The 12,727-nt window shown below is 40.7% G+C and overlaps 1 pseudogene; it reads left to right on the forward strand.

Moving 5' to 3' along the window:
- Positions 1-421: 421 nt before the first annotated feature.
- LOC134362651 (NADH dehydrogenase [ubiquinone] 1 beta subcomplex subunit 2, mitochondrial-like) lies at positions 422-737 on the forward strand (annotated as a pseudogene).
- Positions 738-12,727: the final 11,990 nt, after the last annotated feature.

The following is a 12,727-nucleotide window of genomic DNA, read 5'->3' on the forward strand; positions in this document are numbered from 1 at the left end:
TATCTTGATATCCCTTAACACATTAAAAAGCTCATCTTATCCCTGCTGATTTGAGGTGACATCTTTATCATATAATAAATTTGTATGTGTAATTTGGGACTATTTATGGATCCTCTGTTTTGTTCCATTTGTCTGTCAGTCATGCACAAATACCTCATTAATTTAATAGGGACTTTAAAATATGTTAAAATGCTTTTTTTGTTTATCAATTTAAGTACTTGTTAACTCCCTGTTAAGAAAAACAAGGCTTTGGCTAATTTACTTCTCATTTCTTATTCTTTTCTCCAACTTTTCAGAATTATATATTTTCACTCTTCTGTTGGTTAAATTTCAATTAAAGGTTAGTTCTTCAGCAACTTTTAAAAATCAACTTTATTGAAGAATAATTTACATAGAATAAAACGTAACCGGGCAAGCGAGTATGTGAGCTCTGACCCGGCTGGCTCCGTGGGCGCTGGAGGCCGCCTCTTCCGAGATGGCCACACAGTCCGTCGTGCTGGCGGGGTGTGCATATCGAGCCCCGATACAGACAGTTTCCCCAGCTGACTAGATCACAGGTGATTCGGGCTGAGGTCTACTGTGCAACCATGTGGTTCTGGATTCTCTGACGCTTTGGGCATGACTCAGATGCTGTGCTGGGTCACTTTCCTTATCCAGATCCTTCCCAGTGGACAGGTGAAGAATTAGGTATCCTTCCTGATGATGAAGACCGAAATTGTAGACTCAACTCTTTATAAGAGCCAGGTGAGAATTTCAAGAAATTACAGACTTCATATTGTAAATTAAACTTGTAAATTTAAGAATGAGGAAAAAAAAGAATAAAATGTAACCATTTAAAATGTACATTTTGATGAGTTTTGACAAAATTACCTGTGTAAATACCAGGACTATCAAAATAAACAACACATGAACTTTTTTTTAGTAGTACCACTGTAGCTTCCTGCTCTAGCCTGAACTGGTTTCTGTCTAGGTCTACTGGTCAGATCTCATTCTGGGACTTCCCTTCCATAATCACTGTTCCATAGGATTAGATTTCAGATGCTTTCTGGATTTCATTTCCTTCTCTTTTTTGTTTTCCTTCCTTATTTTCTTGAAGCACATCCTTGAGTAACTTCCTCAGAAAGCGCATATGGGAAGAAAACGTTAGGTCCTCTGTCTCTGGAAATGTTTATATTCATCCCATGTCTCATAATTGATTGATAATTTGCCAGGGAATAAAATTCCATAGTAACATAAATTTCAGTCAGAATTGTGAAGATATTGTTCCATTATCTCTGTCACTTTGTTGTTGCTGATGTGAGGACTTAGTACTTGAAAGTTTCCCTTTCTGGAAGCATCTTGGATTTTTCTTTTATCTTTGGTGTTTGGAATACTTTGAGTTTATTTCAGATTCATTTATTCAATATTTTTTTTCAATTATTCTAGTTGACATTTAGTAGTCCCTCTCAATCTGAAGTCTGATGATCTATTATTTTGTTCCCTAATTTCACTAACTCTGGCATGGCAGGAATTCATTTGTTGGATGTTCTACCTAGAGGATTCACTCTGTCTCATTTTTTCTCTTTATCTTTTTGATTAAAGTTTTTGACTTTCTGTTTCTGCTTGTTTACTGAAAAATCTTGACTTTGACTTTCAGCCCCTTTACTGATTAGTTTTTCATTTTGGCAATCATTTCTTAATTTTCTTAAGTTCAGGCAAGGGCATCAGAATAGTATGTTCCAGACCACTGAGAACAATTAGAAACATATGACTTTCTCCCGGATTTATATTTTGTGAATGATTTTCACTCAGTTCCTGCTTCAGTGATAGAAACGGCAATCAACAAAACCCCATCTTCTTCTATATCTGAAACATAACGTTATTTCTAAATTGTCTGAATATTTTGATTTTAATAATAATTATACACTACCAAATGAACATAGTCAGTCCAAAGGGATATACGCACACATAAAACTCAGGGACCTCTGGGTTTTTCTTTTTCCTTAAACAAGCAAGCAATCAAAGCAACAGAAAAACTTTATGCCCCATGAGAGGAAGGCAGTGAGTCATTATCCTAAAACTGTAGATGTGGATACAGAGGCAGAGAGGAGTCATCAGAATTTGCCTTTCCAAGGCCATAAGTAAAACCAATTCTTGAGAGCTAAATAGTGCCTACATCTCTTATTGGACTCTGTCCACATAACAACAGAAATCCAAATTGTGAAGGGTCTTTCCCAGAGTAGCCAGTAGGTCTAAGATTTTGTGGAATCACTGTAGCTCTCCTGTTTTTCTCTGAGACACTGGTGCTGTTTTGTTTTGGGTGGTTTTTTTTTTTTTTTTTTTTTTTTGGTAGCTGTCTGGTAAGGGGATCTAAACCCTTGACCTTGGTGTTGTCAGCAAGAGACACTGGTGCTGTTAAGGTGAGAGGTGGTGGGATTTAGAGAGTAGACTGGAACTTGCCCTTTCAGATAGTAGAAGCCATAATGGAGTTGTTTTCCCCAAGGCTATTTGTTGATCTAGACACAGGCTGTCCACAGCTTCCCAAGCCTGTGATGTGCCTGAAGCTCCTGCCTGAAATGTGTGGCTGTTAAGGCCCCCAGTGGTCCTGGTGGCTCTGTCAGACTTGAGAGAGACTTTTCACCACTGAAATGGCCTCTTTGAGTGCTCTTCCAGTATTGTTCAAAATTCAGTGTGGTCTGATCTCCCCCACTCTCTTGAGTGACAGCCTGCTTTGGAGATTGGTGGAGTGTAGAACTGGCATCCCAGGAATGTCTTGGGTATTCCATGAGGGGTTTTCCCAACAGGCCCCAGGCAGGCAGAGCAGCAGATGGAGTGTCCTCCTGAGTGTTGAGAAAGACCTGGTTCCTTTTCTCTACTCACCCCTGGGAGTGAGTGAGCTGCACAGGGCTCCCTTCCTTCTCCTGGCTCTGGTCCACTGACCAGCCAATGTCCTCTACCAGAAGCCCCAAAGAACTTGTCCTTTTTATCTTCAGTTTCACAAAGCTGACACGATGCCGTGAGCACCTCTCCTGACCTTAAGCCACCTGCTGAAAGAGACATCAGCCCTAGGAGGGACTCTGCTACAACGAAGTGGAGGATGAGATTCTGGACACTTTCCTATGCTTCCCTCATGCGTTTCTTGCTCTCATGAAGGCTGTACTTTGCACTTCTCTTCTTGGAAACAGCAGGAGGTAGAGCTAGAACTGCCAACTGAATTCCATGTTAGAATTACCATTCCTATACAAGAGGCCACCACTAAGGCAGGTATGTGGAAAACTTAAGTCTTCAGCCTGGAGTGTCAGCTTCAGCCTGCAGGGAAGCCCCCTGAGTACTTCCTCACCTCTTTGGATGCCTGGCACTCTGATCATTTCGATTTTAAAGCAATGTAGGTAGTTAAGCGCTCAGGCTCTGAAGTCAAAGCACTTTTAGCTGTGAGATCTTGGGCAAATTAATTATCATTCCTAAGCTGAAATTTACCAATCGATAAGATTGGGTAATTTATCTATCTCATAGAATGTTCATGAGGATTAAATGAGATAATGTATGGAAAATTCTTAGCTTAGTGCTTGTTTTATAATAAGAGCTTGATCTCTATGAGCCATAATTATTTAGGCTGAACTATATGCACTGATAAAAGAGAACGTACATTGATTAAATTACATGAAGAGTTGTAAGTAGCTGATATCCGAGACTTTTCTGAGAGGTTGTTTGATAGAGGATACTTGGAGGGACTAGGGATAGGATGTGACAGAAACAGAGAACACTGAAAAGCGTGATCACAACTCTACCCGGACATGTTTCTTTCCAGAATCCCTCAATCAAAAGCAAAACTAGAGATAAGGTCTAGATCTAGATTCACATTTTTCCATCGGAGCACAACCGCATCTTGCTTATTTTTGTGTTATTTTCTCAAAATTATTTCACTTTCCTTCTTTGGGGAAAGTTACCCTGGTGTGTAATTCTAATTTTGACTTATTCCCAAAGAGACATGAATTTACAGGTCCTGCCTCTGTGTGTATCATGATGGGCAGCCAGTGAAGAAAAAGGATATTTGCTGGGGAAAACTCAATGGTGTTTCATTCCTCAGCTTGGAATTTATTTCCTGTAAGAGATCTTCCCTTCAATAAAGTGATTTTCTTAACTTATGGATATTAACTAGAGAAATAAGTGTTTCAGCATTTTCAGTATGGAAAAAAATAGTTTCCAGTATGTTTCACAGCATTCCAAAACTAGGCAAAGTAATCTTTTTTTAATAAAGTCAATGATTGTGTTAGTGTTATATAAGGCTTTCACAAGTATATCTCATGCACAAATAAAGCAAGTGGTTTCTCACAGTTTTTGATTTTTTTTTCCCTACTAAACTCTGTCAAGTATCTTATTTCTTTTTTTTTTTTTTAAGTCTTTTTTGTGCCTGGTACTCAGCCAGTGAGTGCACCGGCCATTCCTATATAGGATCCGAACCCGCGGCGGGAGCGTTGCTGCGCTCCCAGTGCTGCACTCTCCCGAGTGCGCCACGGGGTCGGCCCAAGTATCTTATTTCTAACTCCTCCTGAGAAAACCCAGCAGTGCAGACAGAAGACTTCATTTTAGGACATCAGTCACTGTTCATTGTTAATGGGCCCATAAGCCAGTCACTCCCACAATTAGCAAATGGCATGTCCTTTTATCTGTGTACAATAATTGACTTAATAAATTCTTTTTCTTTCTGTGACTCTAATAAGCTTCCAAGCCAGGGATACTCAAGTAAGTATGGCAGTTAGAAATCAGATGCCCAGCTTTCTTCAAGATAGGGTTTACTCAACAAAGAGACTAAAACCATGTTGTAGATGGAACCAAGACAGTCGCGACTGTCGGTTTCCAGACATGGTAATGCAGACCTCAAATCAAACTAAGTGGTCCTAAAATCAAGCTATTTATTCTGTGTTCTAAGAAATCAGTCTTGGATAGAACAGTAATAGCCAGCATTTATAGAGTGCTTATTACATGCAAAAAGCATGATTCAAAATGCTTCACCTACATAAATGCCAGTATCACCCCATCTTAAATGAATGGAAACAGGTTGAGAGAGATTGAGTAACAAGTCCATGGTTTCCCTTCTTCCAGGGAAGACATTAGAAGCCAGATTTGTCTTGGTTCATTAACACTGACCTAAACTCCCTCCTTGAGCAGAATTGGGAATTTAATAAGGGACTCAGATCTGCACATGGTTTTCTTTCTCACTTGGGAAAGATCCAATAGGAAGAAACAGAGAAGCTCCATCCTGCCAAAAAACAACATTGTTTAAAATGTGCTAATACAGTAGAAGCTGCTGTCATTTTGAAAGTCTGCTTTTATAAACTTAAAAGATGATCTGAAAGTCAGATAATGAACATGTTCGATAATTTGAGCCATTACTTTTTTTTTTTTTTTTTGAGGATTCACAAAATGTTTTGTGACTGGTTTTAAACTGAGTTTTTTTTTTTTTTTTGAATTTCAGTTATGTGTTGTTTCCAAAGAACTTTTTTCTTGGTTCCCTAGGGAGTCCCTAACCAGACAATCTCCACAGCCCTGGGCACGTTGAAACACTGAACTGTGCTGTTTACTCATGATGGAAATAGAAACCAACAATCCCACTGAAAGGGTGGCAGGGTATAGGGAGAATGACTTCGACTATTAAAACATTGACATAATATTTAAAAAGCAACTTACATTCCTGGCAAGTACTATGCCATTAATTGAAAACTTACTATGCTCAGCGTTTTACTAAGAAATCTATACAAACATTTAAAAATTTAATTCTTATAGATAACCTTATTCAGTAGTTATTATGACTATTATCACCTGTACAGATGAGGAAAGTGAGTCGCAGAAAAGTTTTCACCCAGGACACAAGCCAAGTAAGTGGCCATATCGTTTAGAGCTGTCTGAACCAAAAACCACTAACTCCTGTCCACCAAACTGCGGTAATGGCCTTGTAGCTGTTGTAAAGAATACACTTAGTAACCAAAAAAAAAAAAAAAAAAAAAGAATATGCCCTTTGCCACCATCATTTGAATTCTAAATATCACTTTACCAGACTGGGTAATATTTTAGGTCTCATTTATCAGCTGCCCCAAAGTTCCTTTCAGTTTTGCTTGATGTTGAAGTGGTAACTCAAGCTAACAGTGACTGTAGCCAAATCATTCATATTCAAGAGTGTGTGTCTTTGGTCAAGTAGAGTGAAATGAGAATGTGAGTTATCCTTTAATCTTTTTAAAAAAATTTAATATTTCTATTCCCATTGTATTTTTTCTTTGAGCTAGTGGAAATACTGGAAATAGAGCCAGTTAGAAACTTTTAAAATTAGGGGTCACCTAGAACCATGGCTCTGGACCAGTTTAAAAGGAAGGAAGGCTCCTCAGTCTTTCATTTATTTTGCTTCATCACAGGAATTTTTTTGGATAACTAAGAGCAAGTGAAACTGACTCTGGGTTTCGCTGGTGTACTTTTTCACTGGTGAAAGCTGCCTTTGTTTTGAGTTTGTGCTTGTCCTGGACCTGGTTCAGGAGTCAGCTCTATTATCTAACTGTGCCATCTTTAAAAGGGTTTGTGTATATTGGAGCAGGGGGGATGTCACTGAAGTTCTCAATGTAGAAGTGAAAAACCAACCACTCAGAAAGAAGAAAGGAGGACAAATGTTCTGTCCTCCAAAAAGGGGATATTCCTAAAAGGAGAGGACAAAAGGACAGGTCCTTAACCAACGATACACCCATTGGAGAGTCACACAGAGCGGGGTAGCTCAAACCAGCATCCTCTGAGCATGGGTTTGGCAAGCAATGCTTGTGCTGCCGCACCCACTCCCCTGGAGTGGAATTCCAAGTTCTGAATTTAGACGGTACAGCTGGAATTTCTGCAGCTTCATGAACTCCATGACACATAGAGTTTCAGGCAACTCTCTGGTAAAAATATTTGAGCAAATATTACAACAATGAAAATGAAAATTTGAAAAGTAAACTACATCTGTGGTGAATTTGGGTAATTAAAATTTTCCAGGCAGAAAGAAAAGAAAATATTTGGGGGGTACCTCAAAAGAGGGTTAGTTAGTTTCTTAATGACTTGAGGTAGGATGAATTTGCTGGAGGAGAAAATGGACTACTGTCATTAAATCACAATGCTAAGCCTCTCCTCATATTTAGGGTGGACTCAGGAAACTTTCATACATAGGAAGGCAATTTTACACTGGGGAAATTATTTGAAAGGCTTAGTGTACTGTTCAGAGTTCTCTTCTAGCCTTTAAGCTCTCAGAATGCCAGACATAAGAAAAGCCCTGGAAAAATGTCACTCCATCACTGTGCCCTAGCAAGTCCTAAGATGTTTGTGTCTTAGAGCAGTGATTAAATCTTGGTTTAGCACTACAGGCTCAGTTCTTATGGCTTCTGAACCATCTCCAGGATTGCAGTGAGTGTAGTTTACCTTGCAGCAAATGCCTTCTCAGTCGGCACTGGCCACCTGTCTGGGGATGACCCTACAGTGTCCTCCTTCAGCAGAGCAACATATAAGAATTCAGAATCAGAAGGTGTGGGTTGGATTACTAGCTCCATGAATTAGTAGTTTTATGATATTGACCAAGCCCTTTGACCTCTCAAGTCAGTTCCATATCATTAAATTGGAGATAAGGACATGTACTCCACCTACATCATGAAATGGTTGTAAGACTTGATAGGTCATGAGTTTAGTAAACTCTTCAGTATTGAGTCCTGTGTCCATTTTGAGTGAACAGAGCATTTTTGTGCCAATGAAAGAACTTGACGAGGAAATACAAGTGGTTGAGAGCTGAAATACAAGCGTAAAATAGAGCTGAATTTTAATCCTATTCCTTAGCTCTGTAAGACCTTATTTAGAAAATTTGTTTAGCCCTTCTAAGCATCAGCAGAAGGTTTGGCATATACTTCAGTGCACAATATACTTTAGCTCTTACCCTAGTGATGGTTTTAGATAGTTTTGTAGTTAACGGTTGAGAAAAGAAGAGGCTTAAAGCCATCTAGGCCCTGTGAAGTCTGCAAAACTTGTCAGGCCCAGAGAGACATGAGCATGGGGGCTTCAGTCACATGCCCTTGCCCATGTCTGGGATAACTGCTAAAAGGCATGTTTCTAGTTGACAGGCTGCCATTACCACCAGGTATAGATCATCCCAGTGTTGTAGCAAGTTGTACAATGTGACCCTCATTCATTATTACAAATTCCCTGGAATTTATGACCCAACGAGAAATGTATAACCAATTAGCAGTTTGTTTCTTTAGTGAACCAGTGTAAATTCTTGCTGAACCACTTTGGAACCTGCCCTCAACTGCTCCCTTTCTTCTTTTAAAAATCAGCTCGTAACTGCTGCCAAAAAGAGTATGTACTAGGGGGAAACTGGGTAGGCGTCTTCTAGGCTGCAGTCCTAAAATCTGGCCCAAGTAAACTCTTTGTTTTATAGTTTTGCCTAAGTTTTCTTAGGTTGACAAAGTGTGTTAAAGAAACAGTTATTCAATGACACCTGTTAAAGCACTGTAAGGCAGACTTTATGCAGGACCATCGTGATAGGTAAAGAGACCACAGCAATGTGATTTTGCAGTGTGCGTGTGTTGGGGAGGGAGGGAGATTGGGTTCAACTCCGAATACAGCATGGGCAAGTGAGAATTCATAGCCAAGGAGCAGGGTGAGGGTCAGTGGATAGAAAATTACCAAGAGGAAACATTAGGGGTAAGGGAAATTCTGGCTAAACCAACCTAACAAGATTTTTACTAAATATAGGCCAGGGTGGAGGGTGAGGAACCTGATCAGATATTGAGGGTGAGAGGTCCTTGCCAAACTGACTTGACAGGATTCTTTACTAAAACAGATTTTACAAGGGAGTGCACAGATGGGCCCAGGAGAAGGTTTAGGAGCCTGGTGAGTGTTTGGTCAAGCATGGAGTATTTGTCAGGTGTGGACTGTGGAGTCGGACTGCTTAGATCCTGTGAAAAGATATTTTTAAAAAGTTAAAATCACGACTCTCGAATATAAAATGAACACTTGTTGATGATTATATTCAGCTTATTAATTAATCAGGGAACCAATATGATGTTTCAGCCAGTTTAAAGGAAAATTTAAAAATCATTTATAGGCACTCAGGAATGCTAAAGTGAACTTAGAAATAGATGAGGGGAAAAGCTTTCTGCATGATGGAAGAGGAAATAAACTGTCTCTCCACCTTACAGAATCCAGTTGCATGACTACAGACAATAATTATTTGCAACACTCAGTTTTCTACAATTTACAGAGTTGTAATTAGCTAAAAGACGTCAAAGCAATTGAAAGACAATAAAAGCCTAAAACAGCAGTGGTTGGATGGAGCAGATTGTTAATCTAGAAGTTAGAGAAAGTGAAATTATTTTGCACCATAATATTGTGAAATTTCACATTTGCTAAAATTGATGGGAAATACTACCACCTCAGAAAGTTCCTCTTCCTCTGGCAAAGGAAATAATCCTCATCTAGATTATTGCCTAGTGTTCAAATTTGTATCTCATTCAAATTTGATTACTTCATGCTTTCAATAGATTTGACACTTTAAAAATCCGCATAGTATATGACCCAACTAATTCCCTTTAATCTAAAATCAAGAGTTGCCTTCATTTAATTATTACCAACTTTGTCAACAAATTCCTTGGGATGCGGTTTGTTTTAGTTGTCTGTTTAAATATCCTTTTTACCCCATGAATAATCTCCCGAGTGACCCCGTGCTGCGGCCACCCCTCCCTCACAGGCAACCCAGAACCCCTAAGCATGCCCTCCATGTTCATTTTAGGCTGGTTCCATCCAGGTGACAATTTTTCCAAGTACTGAGGGAAAACCAGTCTAAATTATACTTCCTATGCCATAATGACCTCCAAAATGGACAACCCCAGTGGAGGGTTTAGCCCTGGGTTTCATTTAAGCCAACCAAGTGTTAGAAAGCACAACCCTGTTCCAAGCCTCCACAAGGCCCCTGGTGGCGGCTCCTCCCCACCTCAGATCTGGGATGGGAGCCAGACCATCACCAGCCCCTCAGTCAAAAACATCTGTGAGGGCAGGGGGCCAGGTCAGCTGGTTAGCACCACAGTCCAGAGTTCATCCCGGTACCAACAGCCTCCAAAAAACAGAAACAAAACAAAAAAACAAACAACTGGGGTGCAGCGGCCTCTTCATTTAGGGAGGTCACATTCGGGTTAGCCACATCCCCTAGTGACTGCTGTTTCATTTTCAAGGAAAATGTGGTTATTTACACAATGGAATACTACTCAGTCATAAAAAGGAATGAAATTCTGCCATTTGCAGCAATAGGGATGGAGTTAGAGAAAGTTATGTTAAGTGAAATAAGCCAGACACAGAAAAATACTGCATGTCCTCACTCATAAGTGGGAGCTGAAAAAATAAAATAAACAAATAAAATATATGACAATCACAATAATACATCGAACTTTCAAAAGAAGAGAACAGAACTGAGGCTTTCAGAGTGGGAAAGGGAGAAGGGAAGGAGGTAAGAGAGGACCTGGTAAAGGGCCACTAAAGTTGATTACATTGTATAATGTTAAATATACCGATTATCCTGATTCGAGCACATATATTGTACACAGGTATTGATAGTCAATGCTGTATCCCAGAGATATGTACAATCAACCATGTTCCAGTTTTTAAAAATGAAATAGAGAGAGACAGTCTCCCATCACATTGTATCCTCTTTTGTGGTTTTCTTTTTTCCTCTCTCTCTCTGCCCCGCATCTCCAGTTCTTCCTCGCGCTCTCGTCCATCCACTAGAACATGCACTTTATCAGGGCACAGACCATGAGGCTTTGCCTGCTTTGCATCCAATTTAGGGTGCCCACTTGTTCAATGAGTGGTAGAAGATGACAATAAAATCAGAAAGGCCAGTCTGGGGTGTTTGTCACAGCATCGCTAAATGGCCACGTGGCGCCACCTGCTGAGTGTCTGCAGCTGGGACCCATGCCTTCTGCTGCTTTGGCTTCTGTGCTCCCCTGATGGCCTCAGTCAGCAGAGCTCTGCAGAGGCCCTATCAGGTGCTGGCACTGTGCCAGGCCCTCCACTCCAGAGAGGGCCACGGCGGCACCTTCTGGGACATGGCTATTGTAAGAGTTGCAAGATGCAGACCTTTTATTTTCACACAGAATGAGATAGGGCCTACCTGTTATTCAGTCAGGAAGCTTTGTGGGCATTTTGACAGCTGTGAAACAGAAAAGTTGGAAAACTGGAAAGGGAACTGGTTTTCAAGCATGGAGAATGAGAGGAAATTTCCTGCTATTGTACACCCATCTGCCCCCAATAAAGTGTTTGGTTTTGTGGATTTATTTCAATGAACATATACTGAACACCTAGTAGGAAGACCCATAGTCTTCTCAAAATCCCAAGCATCTCTTTTAGAAATGTCTCAGGAACATCTGTGCCCTTGTACTGTGATACATGAAATAAAATCAGAGAGGATAACATCAAAGCAGGCCCGGTATATCCTAACGTCACAAGCTTTCTCTTAGTTTTAGGGGATCCAACTTCCTTAGGGGAGAAGGTTTAGTGGTTGCTGTTGTTGAAGTAACTTACTCTATCAGGTGTTTACTGGGAAAGGCTGCATGATTCTCCCCTTGTTTGGAGCCCTGGCTTTTCCTCACCCCTGTATTGTGGCCAGTCAAGTTTCTAGGATGCAGCCAACTAGACGGAAGAGCAATAGAGCATGACCCTGCAGGAATGGCCTTGCCACCATGAGGAAGCCCAGCTAGAGAATGTGCCCTGCTATGAGTCACCAGCAGCAGGGCACATGCAACTGACAAGTGCAGGGGACAAGGAATTACATACCTACACCCTGGAATGGAGACATGTATTACCAGGCCCTTCAAGACCAAAAACATCCCATCCCAACTTATTGACCATTTTTTTGAAATGCACAAAACATATATGTAAGACAAGAAATTTCCTGTTGTCATTACCAAAGTAAAAACTCAAATTCAAGCCTATAATTCTTCACTGGCACCCCTTGGAATACTTCATGTGTGGCATCGCCAGTGTTGGCGGGAGTCATGACTGGTATGACCTTTCTGGAGGGGCATTTATTTAGAAGGATGCCTCAGACATCTTAGCCTGGAAATTTTTTTCCAGTAATTTATTCAAGGCAAATTATCAAACGAATGCACTTTGTTTGCGAAGTAACCAACTGGAAACAACCTAAACATCCACGTGATGGTTCACTTTATGTGTCACCTTGACTGGGCTGAAGGATGCCCAGATTAAGCATTATTTCTGGGTGTGTCTGTGAGGGCGCTTCTGGGTGCGATTGCATTTGAATGGGTGGACTGAGTAAGCAGATGGCCTCCCACAGTGTGAGGGGTACCATGCATCCAATCTGCTGAGGGCCCAAACGGAACGAAAAAGCAGAGGAAGGAGGAGTGTGCTCCTTTTTTTTTTCTTTTTTACCCGCCTGCCTCACAAACTGCTTCAGCTGAGATGTCTCGTCTCATCCTCCACCTTCAGACTGGGATTGACGTCAATAGCTCCTCTGGTCCTCAGGGCCTTGGACTCCGGCTGAAGAAATACACCACTGGCCTTCCCGGGTCTCCAGCATGCAGACAGCAGACTGTGGGGCTTCTCAGCCTCCAGAGTCATGTGAGACAATTCTCTATTTTATATATATATATATATGTGCCACATAAAAAATATATAATCTCCTATTGGTTCTGTTTCTCTGGAAAACTCTAACACAATCCATAAATGTAGGATGGAT

The sequence above is a fragment of the Cynocephalus volans genome, chromosome 14 (assembly GCF_027409185.1).
Source record: "Cynocephalus volans isolate mCynVol1 chromosome 14, mCynVol1.pri, whole genome shotgun sequence".
Taxonomy (NCBI): domain Eukaryota; kingdom Metazoa; phylum Chordata; class Mammalia; order Dermoptera; family Cynocephalidae; genus Cynocephalus; species Cynocephalus volans.